Genomic DNA, 18,872 nt, shown 5'->3' on the forward strand with positions numbered 1-18,872 from the left:
GGGTCTTTCCGTTACCTGATACTGGCAGAACACATTAAAGCAGGACTTTGTACAGTTCTCTACCCCTCCCCACTGCTTGGAAGTATCTGTTGGAGAGGAGGGAGGCCTCGGATCTGAAGGAGGGAAAGAGATAGAAACAACGTCTTTCCACATGGAGCTAGACCTCAGGCGGGAGGACAGGCAGAGGGAAGGTGCCAGCATGGAGGTCCCTGACTATGTATAGCCTGCTATTGATTCAACACTGGCTTCTATAAGTGACCTGGATCTGGATTCCAGACCCTAGGGTTTGTGGCAGGGCTTCCTCTTCCTTTAGACTGAGAGCTGGTATTCATAGCCATCCTCCATCCTAAATATAGCTCCCAAGAGAGGACGAGGACAACAGGGACAGAGTAAGGCTTGGCCACACTGGAAGAGACCACAGTTCCTATAGCTGGCCTCCACAGACGTGAGAATAAAAACATTGCCCCTTCCCTCGTGCCTGGAAGGAGACGGCACCCTCAGAACCATATCTCTGTCAGAAACACATTATTGATTGCCACCACTCTCTTTCAGCCTCAGGAGTTTCTAGTCTCAATTGTGCCTGAGAAAAAAATAAATAAATTTTACAGTGTAGCTCCCACCACACCAAGAAATCATATTAATCTTAAATTCACTTTATCCTGACTTTAATAATCTGTAGTTGGATACCAGGGCCACGTTTGTCTATATTCGTCTCGGTTTATATTAACTTAAATTTCTGTTAGTTTGTGATCCATTGTGGCAAAACTTGGGCTTTTCTTCTCCTTCCTATGTAGTAAGGAGACTGTAGTAAGGGCCCAGGGGTGTGACATGGGGTGGCCAGGATCCAAATGTTCCCTGTGTGACTTAGACAAGCTACATAAACCTTGCTGCTGTCTCTTCATCTCTCTAGTAGACAGTTGAAGGATGACACAAACAGACAGGCACAAATTAGTCAGAACCATCCCAGGCTTAGAGGAAGTCTGAGCTGCTGTTACCATTGCTGCTGCTGCTACTGTTACTGCTGATGCTGCTGTTATTACTGTTACTGCTAGTATCTAGATGTTTTTGAGTGGCTTTGTCTAGGGAAGTCCTTGATACAATGTCATGCTCTCAATTATGAAAACAGAATCCGATCCTGTCCTCCTTGCAAGGCACATGGGGTCCCTATAAGGCTATATAACAGGTGTAGGTGTGATTGGGTATCATTTGGGGCAATACCTTCCCTAGTGGCTATTCCACACCTTGAGGATATTTTGGGCAAAACAGCATTGTGGCTTCAGTGTCATCCAGGGAATAGCTGAAGGGATGAACGACGGGCAGCCTCAGGACTGTTTCTTAGGTTTTCTTTTTGACCCCTGGCTCTGGGACAGGATCTAGGTCTAGACTGTCATGTCAGCACTCTGTTTACTTTTCATGTTCTCTCCTGTGTGTGCTGGAGGAGGGGGCGCTGTTATACTAGGCTACATTTTGATTAAATAAGAAATGCTGTCTACAGACCTAGTGTTTCCTTCCTTATCATTTGTGAAATCTGTACCCTTTTCTAACCCCCTTCTTTCCCCACTTTCTCATTTGTACCCGTTTGTCTCATTCCCATTCCCTATCTCTGGGCTAGGGCTGTAACCAAGCTTTAAAAAGGAAACGTTTCCCATCTCATAGTTGGTGGTGGTTTGAGAATTCCTATTGGCGTTTTGTCACTTCCTACAGATTCATATTGTCCCAATAAGGTTCCACATTGCCCACAGGCACGCACGTCTCTTAAAGAAGCCAGACAAACAGGGTGTAAATCTCCTTGCCAAAATTATGCATGAATTTTCCCGGTTGGTGACATGATTTTTTCATAGTAAGACGGTTTGAGATGGTGTCTCCTCTGGTGGACTCTACTGACTGTGAAAGCGAGAGCCACCAGCCCACAATGGCAGGAGGTCATGGTGGCTCTTTCTGAGAACTTAGTCACAACAGCAGCCGTGCAGTCCACATGCAAGCTTGGCATCGGTCCACAGACCAGAGACACCAAAGAGAAAAGGGAAGAGAGAAGGTGACAAGGCCAGGGTGGGGTAGGGCAGGAAGAGGAAGCCCGGCCTAAGGGGACAGGCTGATAGAGCCTGTGAGGTTTGGTCCACAGTGCTGGGGTTTGATCTTAACCAGGTCTCTGACAGGTAAGGTAGCAGGCAGTCAATTTAAAATAAAGCTGTTAATTGTACTACATGCAGACACACATACATACACAGACATACACACAACAGAGACAGACACACATAGAGACAGACAGACACATATACAGAGACAGACAGACGGAAACACGGAGACACACACAGACATGCAGAGACACACAGACACATGGACACAGAGAGAGAGACACACACACACATAGACATACACACAGACACACAGAGACACACAGACACACACATACACACACACACAATGTTATCCAAGCCTACATACCCTTGGTTTTTCTAGTTAATTGCACAGCACCAGCCTTTGGCGTGACAGGCCACAGATTAGACCTCTGCATTCAGGAAATAGACCGGCAGGCAGAAGTCTCCCACAGAGGAATGTAATTGCAAGGTTGCTGCTGGTGTATTTTTAGATAGAAGTTTTTCTTTTCTCTAAACAGCTCTACTTTTACAGGAAGTAAAGAAGACAGTGGTGTGTTAGATGCCCAGGTTAGAAGACGGGCTTCCCGTCCCTTGCAGGAGTGGCTTTGGGTTGTCATTTTCCAAACATGGCGGATAATTGCCCTCTTGCATTATAATTGCCCTCTTGCATACATGCGTGCAAAGAAATGCAGAGTTCTAGGTTAATTCAGAAAATTCTTTTTCCTTGTTAAATAAATTTTAGATGAGAGGTAAATTGTAAGAGCTTTGCATTCTTAGTTGAAGGCTGAGGGAAGAGTCTTCTTGAGGGCCAAGTGCTGGTGCAACCACAGAAACAGTAGGTCCAACCGGAGGGCTGGGACCTGGCTTTCAACACACAGACCCAGGGCTGAAGTCTGGTTTCATCAATGAAGAACCTGGAAGCTGAGAAAGTTTTCTCATTACTCCCTGCTATTTCCAGCCCTATAAAACAAGGTGAGCCTAATATAGCTTATATGTTTTGTCTAAGGATTAAGTGAGGTTGTGCCCACTAAAGTATCCTGCTCAGACATTACACACACAAAGAAAGGGTCTGTCAGTACCGCCACCAACATCCCCACCCCAAGTCAGTGGTGCTGCGCCCAGCTATCTGATTTAGACAAAATTCAGAGCCCGGGAAGGGCTCAGTCAGTGATGTGTTTGACGCACAAGTGTGAGGACCTGAGTCCAGATCCTCAGCATTCATGTACAAAGTCAGGTACAACAGCACATGTCTGTAACCTCAGTGCTGGGGAGGCAGAGACAGGCAGACCCTGCAGCTGACTGGCCAGCTAGCTGATCTAGCAGAATTGGCGAGTCTCAAGTTCAGTGGGCGAGCTTGTCTCCAAAATAAGCTATGAGTAGTTTAACAAGACTACAGACATTAACTTGTGGCCTCTACACCTATGTATATACCAGTGCATAGATCCATACAAAAAGACACACACACACACACACAGGGTTCATCCTGGCAGGCATAGGCAGTACCCTACTCTACCAATAAGTTCTTGACAACCTTCAATAATAGAAGAGCGTACATTCATATTTTCTCTGTCTCTCTCCCACAGTTGTTGTTTAGCTGCATGTTTGTGTCTGTCTCTTTCCCTGAATCATCCTCCTCTAACTAGTTCTCTCCGTGTTACCATAAATCACTTACGTACATCTGGAGCAGACTATTTGAGGCTGTCTGTTCATCCGGGTAATCTTGGCACTTACAAACATTTTTACATGTATTTGTGTTGAAGAGAGCATGGGGTGCATGCATACATGCCGTGGCACGTATGTGGAAGTCGTGGGACACCCTGCAGGAGTCTCTTCTCTTCCCTCCTCCATTTGTGGTCCAGGGATTGAACTCAGATCATCAAGCTTTGAATCGAACTCACTGAATGATCTACCAGCCCACAGAATACTTTTAAGCAACTAGTATCCAGGGTCTAGATCTGCCCCTGCTCTCGGACCTCACACCTTTCAATCATTAGAGCTAGAATGATAGGATTAGCTAATACACACAACAAAAGCACACCCAGTGTTCTCTTAGCGACTATGAGCAGCCTGCACCCCTGCCCCAGGATCTTTTCTCTCCCTTTCCCTGACTGACAGCCCGAGTTCTTTCCTGGGCCCCATCGATACCAGAAGAATCAGGAGCTTTTATCACAATTACTGCTGTGTTGTTCTCAGAATTCAATTTTTAATTTTGATACTGTTTTATGTGTATGGATGTCTTGTCTGCGTCCCACTTGTATTCCTGGTACTAGCAAAGGCCAATGGAGAGCACTGGATCTCCCAGAACTGGAGTTACAGATGGTTGTGAGCCACTATGTGGGTGCTGGAGGTCAATCCCTCAAACAGTCTAATTCCAGATTGCCTGGTTATGAACCATAGAGTAACTGTTGGTTGTGTGTCAGACCCTATGCTAAATGGATACGGGGAGATGGTGGTGAATGAGGATCTTGCCCCATGAGCTCATGGGTAGGCCTCTAGACACAGGAAGTAAATGACACACAGGAGCACACAGGTCACGTGGGAGCATATGAGAAAGACATTCAGTGCATAAGAAGGACCATCCCATCTGAGTTCCACGGGGCAAGTTCCAGTTAGCAAGACAAAGGGAGGCAGATGCTTTAAAAGGCTCTACAGGGAAGCTAGGACAGGCTATGAAGAGCTAAGACAGGCACACAGGCAGAGCAAGGAACCAGAGACTCAAGGCACAGCAGGCTGAAACAGGGCAGGGAGGAGGCAGCCTGGGGACATTCCATCTTATCATGAGGACAAATGATAAGTGACCTCACATATGTTTCGAAGTATGCCCTGTGTAGATGCTGCAAAGCAAACTGTAGGATAGAGCCAGGAGACAGGACACTGGTCACAGAGCCAGGATGTGTTGTAGAAGACCAAGGTAATAGCTGAGCTGTGGGAAGGCATGATGGAGCCCAGAAACTTATCAGAGGCAGGACTACTAGGGGACAAAGGAGATGATTCCTCCGACTCCTAGATTTTAACATTTCCCACATGGAAACTTAAGACTTTAAATCACATCCGTGTTGAACCTGCAGCCTCTGCGCTGCTTGTATCCCAGGATAGTCATGAATGTGGCACAACCCGTTTATAGGTCAGATCGCAGTGTCAAAGGGCTGGATACCACGGCTTTAAAAAAAAAAGTAAACTGAAGTTTTTGTATGTTGACTGTGTCCTAGCTGATGGCCTGAGTCTATAAAATACAGATGTCCATCCAGAACTTGGCCTGTGGTGACTTGAAACTGATGTGAGGACCCAGAAACAGGTTGAGATGTACAGAGCTAGAAGTATGATACATTCTGGTGCCTGTAAAGTCAGACACACGTTGGGGGAGAGGGGGAACAAACTGCTAGATGTGGGGTAGGAAGCAATGGGAGGGAAAGGAGGCAGGCAGGCATGGGATTGGTGTAAGGATGCTGCTGTACGTGCAGTCAGAAGCCAGGGGAGCAGAGGCCTTGAGGAAACCCAGAACAATTGTACCAAGAAGAGGAACCCCTAAAGATATCAGGATCCGAAGCTCTATTCATGTGAGATGGGGGCTTCCCAGAAGCTGGTTGAGGATGATGCTGTGCCTGAAGGGATGCCCAGAGCTATTCAGCAGTTTTCCCTAACCAGAGGATGATGCTGTGTCTGAAGGGATACCCAGAGCTATTCAGCAGTTTTCCCTAACCAGAGGATGATGCTGTGTCTGAAGGGATACCCAGAGCTTTTCAGCAGTTTTCCCTAACCAGAGGATGATGCTGTGCCTGAAGGGATACCCAGAGCTATTCAGCAGTTACCCCTAATCAGTTGCCTCCCTGTCTTAGTTAGGGTTGTGAACAGACACCATGACCAAGGAAAGTCTTATAAAAACAACATTTAACTGAGGCTGGCTTACAGGCTCAGAGCCATTATCATCAAGGTGGGAACATGGCAGCATCCAGGCAGGCATGGTTCAGGAGGAGCTGAGAATTCTACATCTTCATCTGAAGGCTGCTAGGAGAAGACAGACAACCTCAGGCAGCTAGGAGGAGGGTCTTAGAGTCCACGCCCACGGTGATACACTTCCTTCAACAAGGCCCCACCTACTCCAACAAGGTCACACCTCCAAATAGTGCCACTCCCTGGGCCAAGCATATTCAAACCACCCCACTCCCCATCACTAACATGGTAGCTTTGTCTTTTACTCAGCCATGCACAGTTTATGAGGTGCTGTGATATCGTAGAAAACATTAACAGGTTCTTGTCGTAAATGAAACATGTTACAGATGCCACAGCAGAAGACCTCACTGTGATCTCTCTCCTAAGCAGCGTCTTCCCTTTGCTGGGGACATGGAAGGGAATAGAGGCAGGCAGAGCCCACAGAGAAGGCAAGTCCTTCGCCAACACCCAGGAGTAGCGTTAGTACAGAGGCTGGACTCTGAGTAGTGCTTCAGCTAGTATAAATGCAGAGGAGAACCGTAGATGCCCTGGCACCATTGTAGGACCACAGGGGAGGATCTAGGTGAGTCCAAGGGGATAAAGTCCATGGGGATAAAGAGCCAACATGCTACTTGGAAGTGTTTTCCACATCTATGGAGATGGATCATCACGGTACTTTACAGAGGTGGCTCCAGACACTCCCACAGATCCCTGACATGGCATTATTGTGGTCCCAGCAATGACCTCATTCACCTTTGCCCCACACAGATAGGCTTAATGGGCCTTACTTAGGATCAGAGTCAGGAATCTGTACCCCAAGTGGGAGCAAACTACACCCAATGAAGTTTTAATGAGCCTTGCTCTGAAGATCTTGTGTTTTAGGTGTCTGTCACTCCGAGTCTCTGGGCAGCTCCAGGAGTCAGGGATGTAGGAAGGAGCTGAACACCCAATGAGAAGAGGCAGGGCTGAGATCACTCACACTAGAAAGGTAGGACCACTCACTGGAGGTTGTAATCTTGGACCCAAGAGCTCAACCTTTGTTGGGGTGCCAAGAGCAGAACTGTCCCTTTGTGGATATCTGTACCCAGAATGCACAGAGCTAGAATTTCAGTTTGTTCATTTACAACAAGAGACTTTCACAGAGAGGGACCAGAGTTCTCCCCATGCAGAGCCAGCTCTCTCTCTCTCTCTCTCTCTCTCTCTCTCTCTCTCTCTCTGCCCATAGTCTAACAATCTGAGAAGCCCATGTATTATTAGACACCAATTATAAGTGTCCAATGGGAATCCTACGCAGCCACAGAAGCAGAACTGCTGAACCATCAGCCCTGTGGCCTTTCTTGATGTGCTTGTCATGTTTTCTCATATAAGACTTGGACCCTTGTGTACATTTTAAGACCTGCTTTCTTTTTAAATTTTGTTTATGTGTATGTGTGTACCTACTACTCTGTATATACACATGCATGCAGTTTCCCCGGAATGCCAGAAGAGGGTGTCAGATCCCCTGAAGCTGGAGTGAGAGGTAGCTGTAGGCTGCCCAGTGTGGGTGCTGGGAACTAAACCCAAGTCCCCTGCAAGAGCAGCATCTTTGCAGATGCTGGGCCATCTCTCCAGCTCCAAAATCACTTCCTTAGAGGGCCATGATGATTTAACATGGTACATGTGCATTACTTTTTATACTGTATGATATCTTCTATTCTATTTGTTTGTTGGAGTTATTTTAAACAAAAGAGCAAGACTTCCTATTTAATAGGAAAAAAATTAAAGCACGTGTTGCACCAACAGAAGTGTGTAAAAGTGTGTGACCCTCAGACTTTCTGGAGCTTTGGATCATCCTATCTGGGGTTAATGACCACACACAGTTCAGAAAGGCCGCTATGTGCAAAGCTTGCATGTGCTGCTGGATCTGAGCCAACAGAGGGACGACCTCTGGCCAAGTGCTTGCCTGCTTTCTCTGGAATTGTCTAAATGCAGTCCGTTTTAAAAATATGTTTTTCAACACCCAGAAAAAGCCAGAGTAATTACTCCACTGAGGTCTGTTTCTGTTGGCCAGACACCCCCTCCGCCCCTGCCTCTCCCGCCCTCCCTTCCTTTCTCTTTTCTTCTCTCCCTCCTCCCTTCTCTATCTTCCTTCCCTCACTCTCCCTCTCTCTGTCTCTCCCTCCCCTCCCCTCTCCTGCTGCTCTTTCTTGGACTTGCTCTGTCCTTTCTTTATGTATGGTCTATAGCTGTGTGTCACAGGATGTGGACTCAGCTCTGTACCTGCCCTTGTCTGCTCTCCAGGAGTCTCTCTGAACATTGTCTAACTCTAGCTCAAATCTCCCTGCCAAGCTCCAGACTTGGTAGATATGGCTGATACCAGATACTTCCACTCGGGGAGACACATATGCCTCACATATTCCCTGGTGACAGACTGAATGTCAGTGTTCCTCAGAAAGTCCCAGGGGACACCTCCCTACTCCACTCTGCTCATCTGACCCCTCCCCACATCTTGGGCTTTCCCTTACCAGATAGACCCCCAACTGCATCTCTATCTCTCCCTTTCTTCTGCCCTGTCACAGCAGCCACAGGCTACCAATAGCTCTTACCCACACAAGAATCTCCCAGAGAACCTCCAACACAAACTCCTGCTCCCCAGACAATCCACCTTCTGTCTGACACTAGAGTAACCACCCCTAAGCAGAATTTAGCCACTAGTCAGACCTTCCACCTATCTGAAGGCCCATGAGCCCTATATGAGATCCCACAAGCCCTGTGTTCCAGCTGGGTATGTATCATGTTTCTCAGTGTCTTCTAGCCCCAGCCTTAGCCTCTGGCTCCTTTCTCAACTCACATTTTGGTATGCATTGCCTCCAGGAGGCCTCCCAGGCCCTGCTCCTCTAGCCCCTTCCTATACTCTTCCTTAACACTGAAGACCTGTGCTGTCACGGCAGATGTGTGCACGAGCTTGTTTGGAAATTGTCTCTACCCCATCTGCATATAAGCGCCAAGAGGACAGTTTCTTTCCAAGGTGGCAGTTCCCCAGAAGTAGCACTTATGGACAACACTGGCCCAAGAGGGGACTAAATCAAGATTCTTCTTAGGAGTCTATTGCCACCTCTGTTCTAGTCTTCTCTTTGGAGAAGAAGGAAGTATTTCTAAACTCTATTGCTCTTGCAGCTTTATAGTGAGGTCTGTGCTTTCAACTGGAAAGAGACAAAGTTTCCTTCACCCGTGGTTCTACTGAACCTCTGAGAAGGGCAGGTTAGGTTTCAGAACTGGGAAGACAGCTAGCTCAGTGGGCCAGGTGCTTGCCACATAGGCCCGAGGACATGGAGGTCTGAATTCAATCCCCCTAGGAAACATGTTTTTAAAAAAAGTTAGCATGGTGACACATACTTGTAATCGCCCAGTGCTTAAGAAAAGAGCAGAGAGACCCCTCGGGCTCACTGGCCTGCCAACCACATGTGGCAAAATGTCCAGAGAGAAAACCTGACTTAGAAAACAAGACAGAGAACTAAAGAAGACCCAAAGCTGACTTCTGAACATACATGCCCATGTGCACACACACACATACACACACACACACACACATACCACAGACCCTCAAGGTATATATATTTTCAAGTGTTAAATCTGACCAGTATCCCTGCCCAACGTCTTGCAGGATGGGAAACACATCATGAAAACCACTCACAGACCTAGGCCTGTTACAGAACAACTTAGCATATGCGTATTTACTCAGCAAAGAGTTTAGGGCTTTCCCTGTGCCCTAAAGCAATAGCTTTCATCCTTGTGTTTTCCTTCGGTTCACAGTAAGAAATACATTTTTTTCAGTGGGATCTCAGTGATCCCCAGTTCAGAGATGAAGTCTTGAGACATACTGCTTACCGCTTACCACATGGTCTCTTGGTTCTTTTGGGCACTGGTCATGACCCACTAACTGACATATTCTTCTATTTGGCTCTGACCTTTAGTTAAAAGAATCTAGGGTTAAAGGGCAAGCAAAATCGCTTCCCTTCTGAGTAAGCATCTTAGTTATATCAGGCAAGCCACAGTACTTACTCACCCACTCACGGCTGGGCTTTTACAGTTGCTCCCCTGAGACCCTAAGGATGTCATATTAGCATGTCACATGGCAAGGAAGCAGCCACTCTGTAGAAGGCACCTGCTGGTTTGTCTTCTTACAGTAAACCAATTTTAAACTAGGTGTTGAAATAAGTCACTTTGATTTCTATGACCTATGTTTCTAGGCCTGTAATTCTTGGCCCTGGTGTCCAGGAGCCAGGCTTCAGGAAATGTAGATTCCTTTGTAGGAGGCAGGCTGGGACAGGCCAGACATTTTCAACAGCTTTTCAAAGCACTAGGAAATGAGAAATCTGCTAAGAACCATGGCTGCAGAGGTTAAAACAGTTTCCAATACTATTTAAGAGAGCAGAGGACAGACAGGGTGGTCTGGCCCTTTGCTGACCCTCTTCTCTGGGTGTCATGGTCTCTCCTGACCTCCTATCCTTCTTCCTCTGGCTGGTTGGCCTCACCCTGGCTGTGAAAAAGACAGCAGCCAGAAGAGTCCCCAGCCCAGATCCTGGGAGCCTGCCTTCGACTGGCAGCTTTCAGAGGAAGAGGATGAGATCAGGCTAAGCTGGGAGGCCTTTATCCTCCTGCCTCAGACTGCCCCTGTGGACCTGCTGCTGGCTGCTGTTAGTTTAACTCCTACTCACAGTCTCCTCACTATGCTTTGCTCTAACAAATCCTCCTTGAACCCTTCCAAAAAGCCAGCCAGACCTCTGCGTGTTCATCTGCAGCAGCTCAGAAAGTCTCATTTCTAAGCCATTAAACCGTGACTGGCTCCAGAAATGTACAACTTGTCCATTCTCCCAGTCCAAGGTGGATGTCATGCCCTTCTGGAAACATCTCAAAGTTCTGAACAGCTTTTATATAAACTGTCCCACGATTCCATTCCACAGTGGGTCCCATAAACTACACAGCTGCCCTTGACCATGAGAGAGAGGGCCTTCTGCCTGTTCTTTTGAAAGCCTTAGTTTAGAGGATTAATTAAGCTCTCCTCCCTAGACCACAGTGACTCAGTGGAGTGTTTGCATGCTTTCTGTCATCAACACGAGACAAAAGCAGTAACCTATGTTTAAAGTCTAAGACGCCTGCACAGGCCCAAGTCTGTTGGCAGAACTACTTTATGTGCACTGTTAACTCTGACTGCCTTTAGAGCCACTGATTAGTTCTGGGCTTCTCCTGGGTCTCCCAGAGCTTCAGGTATTTTGTAAGTTCTTTATAGTTTCTCTGCTGAGGCCTGCCAGAACTTCTGCGTGTTCCCAAAGCAGTCACAGTTGACTTCAGATCTTAAAATGGAGTCACAGTATAAGCTCTGGGAGAACTTTGGGTGACATTTCTCAACAGGCAAAAATCCAGGACCCAAATTCAGGACACCGAGTGAGAGATCCATGTCCTTCCAACAGTATAATGCAAACCACAGTATAATGTCTGATAACAGCACAGACCACACACATCGGGACCTCAACTTGGAATGCCCAGGGTCATTTTGACAAGCATGTACTGGCTAACTGCAAATCCACCAGATTTTTGTAATTGTAGTTGTTATTGTTGTTGTTATAAGTTGTTTTTATAAGCAGTGGCCCAAAATAAGATACAGTGAGGAAAGTCAAATACAACACGAACAAAGATGGAGCTGTTGTGTTTCTGTGACAAAGAGAAAATGAGAGTTGGAGGTTTCTTGTCTGGAAACCTGGTTGTCAGGACTCTGAGCAACACAGACATGCAGGGATGCCATCATCGAGATGAAAGCGAGGCACCCTCACCAAGAATCACCCAGGGAACACAGGCCAGGAAGCTAATGAGATCTTATTTACATTGGAAGGTCCCCCTGGCAACAATATGGAGGCCACACTGAAGGGGGCTTCCCAGAAGAGGTGGCAGTGGTTATCTTAGTCAGGGTTTCTATTCCTGCACAAAGCATCATGTCCAAGAAGCAAGTTGAGGAGGAAAGGGTTTATTCAGCTTACACTTCCACATTGCTGTTCATCACCAAAGGAAGTCAGGACAGGAACTCACACAGGGCAGGAACTTGGAGGCAGGAGCTGATGCAGAGGCCATAGAGGGGTGCTTACTGGATTGCTTCTCCTGGCTTGCTCAGCTTGCTTTCTTATAAAACCCATGACTCCAGCCCAAGGATGGCACCACCCAAATTGTACTGGGCCCTGCCACCCTTGATCACTAATTGAGAAAATGCCTTACAGCTGGATCTCATGGAGGCATTTCCTCAAGGGAGGCTCCTTTCTCTGCGATAACTCCAGCTTGTGTTAAGTTGGCACACAAAACCAGCCAGTACAGTGGTTCGTAAAACAAGACACATAGGCTACAGTGAGCTTCAGAAACAGAAGGTTAGAAAAGACTAGAAATGCAATTAGCAGTTCCTGTGTTCCTGTTGACCACCCGGGTATGAGAGATAATCAGGCACAGAGAAAAAAAAATGAATATGTTCCCTCCAGTGGGTACCCAGGTGGATGGGGCACTGCAGGCTATGCAGGAAAAAGAACAAAGAAGGTGGGTATAGAGCATAGGGCTTTGCCCCTGCTGGACAGGAGGAATCTGGACAGTTAGGTAAGGATCAGCCAGTACAGAAGGTACCAGAACTTCACACTAAGTTTATCCTTGGGGTATTGAACTACATTTCAATATAGGCAGGATCGGAGCCAGGGTTAAAGGTCTGCACAGTTAAACACGTTGACAAACTGGGCTCTAGTTGATCTTTATCTCAGGTCTCTTTCTGCCATTCGGTAGAAGTCTTTGTCACTCAAGGGGACGTGCAATGACTGATCCTGTTTGAAGTGGGGTAGTCTGTGAAGTTCTGATGCTCCCGGGATCTAAGGTGATTTAGGTTTAGGACAATGACTAGAGAGACTTTGGGTTCCTTTGTTGGATGTTGTGAGGAACAAGACATTTTGAAAGGACGACAGTAAGATAACTCAGTCAGTCTTATCTCCTTTTCTCAGCTCGGAACAGGATGAAACAGGTGAGCGATCACTGTTCTTAGACAGGGTGGTCCTTGACTGATCAACAGGCTCACATGTAGAGTCTGACCCCCAGGTTCTAAACCACAGGAGGCAGATAAAAGATGAAAGCAAAGCCCCAGACTTTTGTTGTGGGTTTGGTAGGGAGTCAGGGGGTTTTAGCAACAACAACCTCTAAACAGCTGTTACAGTATAACTTGTTTCAAAATGCTGGCCTCCCCAGAACCTACTTGTCCCTTTTCCTAGAGAAATACATTTATTACCACGGGAGAACTGGAGTTAAAACAGATGACAAACCCAGACAGTTTGAAAAGACAAATAGATATAATTAGGCCTGACAGATGACTGGAAGGACTGTCACTGCCCATTAGTCAGACTCCTTTAAAACTCATGTGCAAAAGAGACCTAGCAACCTGGCCGGAGCCGGTGAGACCGCAGGGATGGGGAGGAGAGGGACACTCTTGAATGGGCCACACAGCTGCCGGAGGTGATGCTAAACTGTGTCATAAAAGCAGCAATTCTATATTTACTAATTGCTTTTATATTGAAAAGATTTAGTTGCCATTTTTTTGTTTTGTTTTGTTTTATCTTGTTTTTTAAGAAATGTGTTTAAAAACCAAAGAATCTTAATTTATAAGATGCTGGAGAGATGCCAAGATGGCAAATCCCCATACAAGCACTGATTAGACGTGGTGCCTTTGGCCACTTAAATTTCCATCCCAAAGATATCACTAAATGTATCCGCCTTTGTAAGTGACGACGTTGAGTCCCCATTGGAAGCCCTGTAACAATACTGTAAGGCTACACATTACTTCGTGGGATTTTGTTTTTCCAGCAAATTAGAGAGGATGCATTTGGGGAAGGGGGCTGAGAAGAGAAGGTATGGGGAGAAACCTCCTATCTGATACTTACCTGGCATCGTAGCCCACTCCCACCCTCCAGCTTCACAGACCCAGCTAGAACGCTCACTGAGAAACTCTGCCAAATGCCCATGACTACACTAAAAGTCTTGGCTTTCCCACTACTGTTCCCCTGGCTGAGAATAAGTCTCCCCTTCTCAGGTCTAAAAGACTTCTCAATGAGGGTAGAGGCATCTAGACATGGACTGGTGTTTACTGCTGAAAAAAAGCATGTTGCCCCGGTATAGCAGTGTGCCTTGTATCCCCTTCCTAGGCTCACTGGAACAGCAGCCCACGTGACCCCTGAAACGGCACAGCCAAACAGCTGTTTCCAAAAAGACAAACTAGTACTTGGCACACCGACCAGCGGAGAACTGGTGTCAGAGGCAGCCCCAGAAAGAGGTTCAGAATTTGGATAAACACCCGGTCCCAAGGCCACTTTCCCCAACTGTAAAATGGAACAATAACATTGAGTCTAACAACGTTAGATAGTAAGAGAATTAAATGGTAAGATTCAGGCTGTCGAGATGGCTCCATTGGTAAAGTCCTTGCCTGGTAGGCAGGAGGACTAAGTTGAGTTCCTGGCATGTATATAAAAATGGTAGACGTGTTGGTTGTGTGTTTGTAATCCCAGAGCTGGGGTTGTGGTGACAGAATTCCAAAGGGCTTTCTGGCCAGGAAGTCTAACCTCAGTGTTCAGATCCAGACCTCTGAGAGACCTTGTCTTAAGTATGATGAGCAGTGTCCCTGGGGTCTCCCTGGGATGGCACCCAAGGGTGTTCTCCAACCTCCACCTACATACAAACATGCATGCACATGTGCACATATACACACAAGCATGCACACATATGCACTAAAAATAACTAACACGATTCATGTTAAGTGCTTTGCAGTGCCAGGGTCCTGGCAATGTGGGAGACAAGGCTGTATAAAAGCAAGCATGGTCTCAAAGTGACCGTGCAGGGTGCCTTCCCAGCCCTGAGTGCCAAAGTGATCATGCAGGGTGCCTTGCCAGCCCTGAGTGCAGGAGGTGACTGTTAGCAGCTTAGATCTGGATGGAGATAGAAATCCTTTAGTGATGAAGACTCAGTCCTGGAATCTCTCGCTGAGGTAAATTGTCAACCGTCCCTATAGGATGACTGTGTAACCTCTAAGGCCAGGTAATGATGCGTGTCACTGGATCTCAGTATTTGTCCTAGAACACAAAAACAAAGTACCTCACAAAGGGAAAATTTTTCTGATTTTGGAAGTTAAAAAAAAAAAAAAAAGCCCAAAGTTTAAAGAAGAGCAGTTTTCCACTTGGAATCTTTAAAACCTCTAACTTGATTTGGATGTAATTAATGTTGAGATTAGAAGCTTCAAACCTCCGCTGCGGTTTGTCTCTCTTGGCTCACAGACTCATCAAGACACTCTAGGGAACTAAGACTGCGTGGGCCTGTCGCTCGGAGAACTAGGATTCTCCCTGGGCGTGATTGGAGCATCTTTAATCCCAGCACTCTGGGAGGCGGAGGCAGATGGGTCTCTGTGAGTTCAAGGCCAGTCTGGAGTACAGAGTGAGTTCCAAGACAGCCAGAGCTGCATAATGAGACCTGGTCTCAAAGAAGGAAGGGAAGAAGGGATACAGAGAAGGAGAGAAAGGAGAAAAGGAGTGGAAAGGAAAAAAGAAAGACTGACTTCCCGCTCCAGAGCACCCATGTGGACCACAGGCCACATCAGGACAGTACTCAATTCCACTTTGAGGCCTGACATGGTTTTGCTTTGCTGTTTTGTTTTGTTTTGTTTTGTTTTGTTTTGTTTTGTTTTGTTGTTTTTGAGACCAAGCTCCTCCATGTAGCCATGGCTGTCCTGGAACTTACTCTGTAGACTAGGCTGCCCTCAAACTCACAGAAATCTGCCTGCCTGAGCCTCCTGAGTGCTGGGATTAACGGAATGCACCAGCACCACCCGGATAGCCATTTTTAAAAAAATTCATTCTTTTCTCTGGCTTCCTTCAAACACAACTTTCAAAAGCACTTTTTATTCCTTGATCCAGAGACTTTCCAGTTCCTGTCCGGCTTTACTAGTACCCCGCTATTTCTAAGGTCTCCCTCATACCCTCCCAGGTCGCCTTTTAATTAGAGAGGAGATTAAGTGTCTCAGTACCAAGTCTCAGATCCCGTTGGGCCACGCTTGGTGTCCAGACTGTTTGCCTTTCTTGAAGCTTCCTGGGCCGAGTCACAGAGAACATGAGAGGTGGCAGAGGTCTGTCATTCATAACAAGAAGTCATGCTTCTAAGCTGGAACTATGTATCTGCAAGCTTCCTTTAATCATTCATAAATTAAGGCTGTAACGTAGGACCCTCCTTCCTTTTCTTGAATGGTGTCTCTTCGGATGGCGTTCTTTCCTTGCTTGGGAGCTGAGGCAGGTGATGTGATTGATACCCCTGCATCCTCCAGATGAAGGAGCTTTTAAATGGAGCCACCCTGCATCCCACAGTCAAAGGAGTTTACCCACAATTCCAGCTGGTCACCTGCTTGCCCAGTGCATTACCCAGTCCCCTGACCTCTCTGAGCATTGCCGTAAGCCAAGGCCCCTTATATTTCCTTATGTTTGGCTCTCTCCCGGCATCCTTCCTCCAACCACTCTTGTTCAAGGCCATCAACTGCCCACCAGGCACGGCCTCATTCCTAAACCCGCTACAGGCCCTGGAATCCATTTGTTTCCGTAAATAATGCATAAATAGTACAAGTCTCTGAGTGCGGGATTATAAAGATGATTAGAAAGACCCCATTCTGTCCTTGGGAATCATGGGATGGGGGGGGTGTTATGAGGGCAGGATGAGAAAGAAGTAGCAGAAAGCTAGCGGGTGTGTGGTCAGGATGGCCCCAGCCAGCTAACTCATTGTTTTATAGAATGTCCTTGGGCTTCTAACCATATCACCTATGGAGGGCCTGGTGATATATAGATATGTTCAGTCTCTTGGTAAATATCTGTTAGGTAAGAGCCTAGTCAGTATTTTGGCAGATGAGAGCACATAAAACCCAACGTGGCTTCCAATGGAAGTGGGGCAGAGCCCACAGGACTTGCTCATTGATTGGAGTAGGCAGAGAGGGAAGGGCGAGGTCAGCAGTAGAGTCAGTTTCTGAGTTGGGTAGCTGGCTGGATAGTAGTCGAGAGAGGCTCATAGTTGGGAAAGAACAACAGGAAGTCTAATTGGAGAAGGCATATCTGAGATGCTAGCCAGATCTAGCAAGCATCTATCCCTGAAGGTAAGAGGTGGCCATTTTGGCATCATCAACATACAGTTGGCTCTTGAGCCTTCAGATGAAAGATTTACCCATGCTCAGAGTCCATAGTGAAGAGAAGGGAGCTTGGCAAGCCTCCCTAGCTCATGGGTAGTGCAGGGGGAAAAAGGAGAGACGCTGTAAGCTCAGTGTTGGGACAGAGAGGCATGGCAAGTTCCAGGCCCCTTCTTGGGACCATGATACCTAATTTCTACATCCACAGAGGGGCCTGGGAACCTCAGACCCAGTAGCCACTATGAACACTGCATCTGCAGAAGACATGAGAAACAGTCCATGGAGAATGCCTCTGTGGGCCTGCAGTTTTAGTAGGACTTTGTCCACCAAGAGAGTTTCAACAAGACACAGTTCTAAGGGAAATGGCTTCCAGGCCAGGCTTTGGGAGTACCAGGCACCAAGCCCAACCCTGAAAGTGCTAGCTTCGAAGAGGCCTCCAGGAGACCACAAAACTCACTGGGTCGTCCTTGGCTCTCTATCCTGCTGTCAAGAGATCTTAGCAGCATTGTCTGGCTAGATTTAAAGATTTCTGAACTAAAATTAAAAGGCCTGCCCTGTGGAAATGGGCCACACAGAGTAAAACCTTGTCCTCTGGAGTTTTCTAGATGCTAACAGCTCCTCTGCACCTTGCTTGAATGTGGCTTTTGCTGAGAGCCGTTTTCTCTGCCTTCCAGAAGCTCTGTCTCCATGCAGGAATTGCAGAGCCAGATGCACTAATGAAGGCAGATTCTGGCCCAACATGTGTTTATCAGCTCCTGGCTTCTTTTCCCCTCCCATTTTCTACACTCAGCTGTCAAGCACAAAAGTAGTTGCTTGAAATCATAGCCTTATAGTCTTGGGGGAAATCTGGCTGGTCCAGATATTTCCCTGTCTTTTCATTCTTCATCATGTGGACCTGCCGCTGTATAGGCGGTGGACTGATGACTCGGAGGAAATGATGTTTGCTTGTTCCATTTTTTCGAACACTTTGTTTTTAGACTCACAGGGAAAAAAAATGGAACGGAAGGTACAGTTTCTCATCTACCCACCACTCCCTATGCACACAGCTTCTCATCACGTTTGTTAGGGCTGACAGCTCTCTGTTGACATACTGTCAGAGTCTGTGGCTTGCATTAGAGATTAGAGGGCCCATGGTCTTGAACAAATATCCAATGGCATAATCTATTAGTACCCAGGTTTTCATGGCCCTAAAGATTCTGCGCGCTCTGCCTGTGTAGCTCACCCTCCCTAGTCACAGTGAGGCAGTCTTTATGAAGGTGCTAGCCTACAGTGTTTGTTAATGTGAAAATCCCAGGGACACACCATAGCAATCATTTTCCTTAAGCGTCTGCATCTTACGGGCCATCGGCTCTGTCACCAGGCCACTGAGCTTGGAAATTTGTCCTGCTGTCCCCTCTTCTTGTTCATGCTGTTTGCAGTCCAGTGTCCCCTCCATTTCCTAGGCCACTACCCTTACCCAGGTGACCTCCTGCCTTTTCAACAAATGGCATGTAGGGGTTCCAGTCCATGACTAGTGTCACATGAAACTGACCACCTTGCCCACTTCTGTCATATTTTATTTATAAAGTCACACCCAAGCAGCACATTCCCTCCATGTTTTCTGAAGCCCATACAGAGAGATAAAATATGGAAATTAGGTAGGC

General features: G+C 46.9%; 1 protein-coding gene across 3 annotated transcripts in view; it reads left to right on the forward strand.

Annotated features, from left to right (window-relative positions):
* Zdhhc14 (zinc finger DHHC-type containing 14) overlaps nucleotides 1-18,872 on the forward strand; it is a 264,495-nt gene that overhangs the window by 180,417 nt on the left and 65,206 nt on the right. The window lies entirely within an intron of this gene.

This window comes from Grammomys surdaster, unplaced genomic scaffold, assembly GCF_004785775.1.
Source record: "Grammomys surdaster isolate TR1022 unplaced genomic scaffold, NIH_TR_1.0 143, whole genome shotgun sequence".
NCBI classification, from domain to species: Eukaryota; Metazoa; Chordata; class Mammalia; order Rodentia; family Muridae; genus Grammomys; species Grammomys surdaster.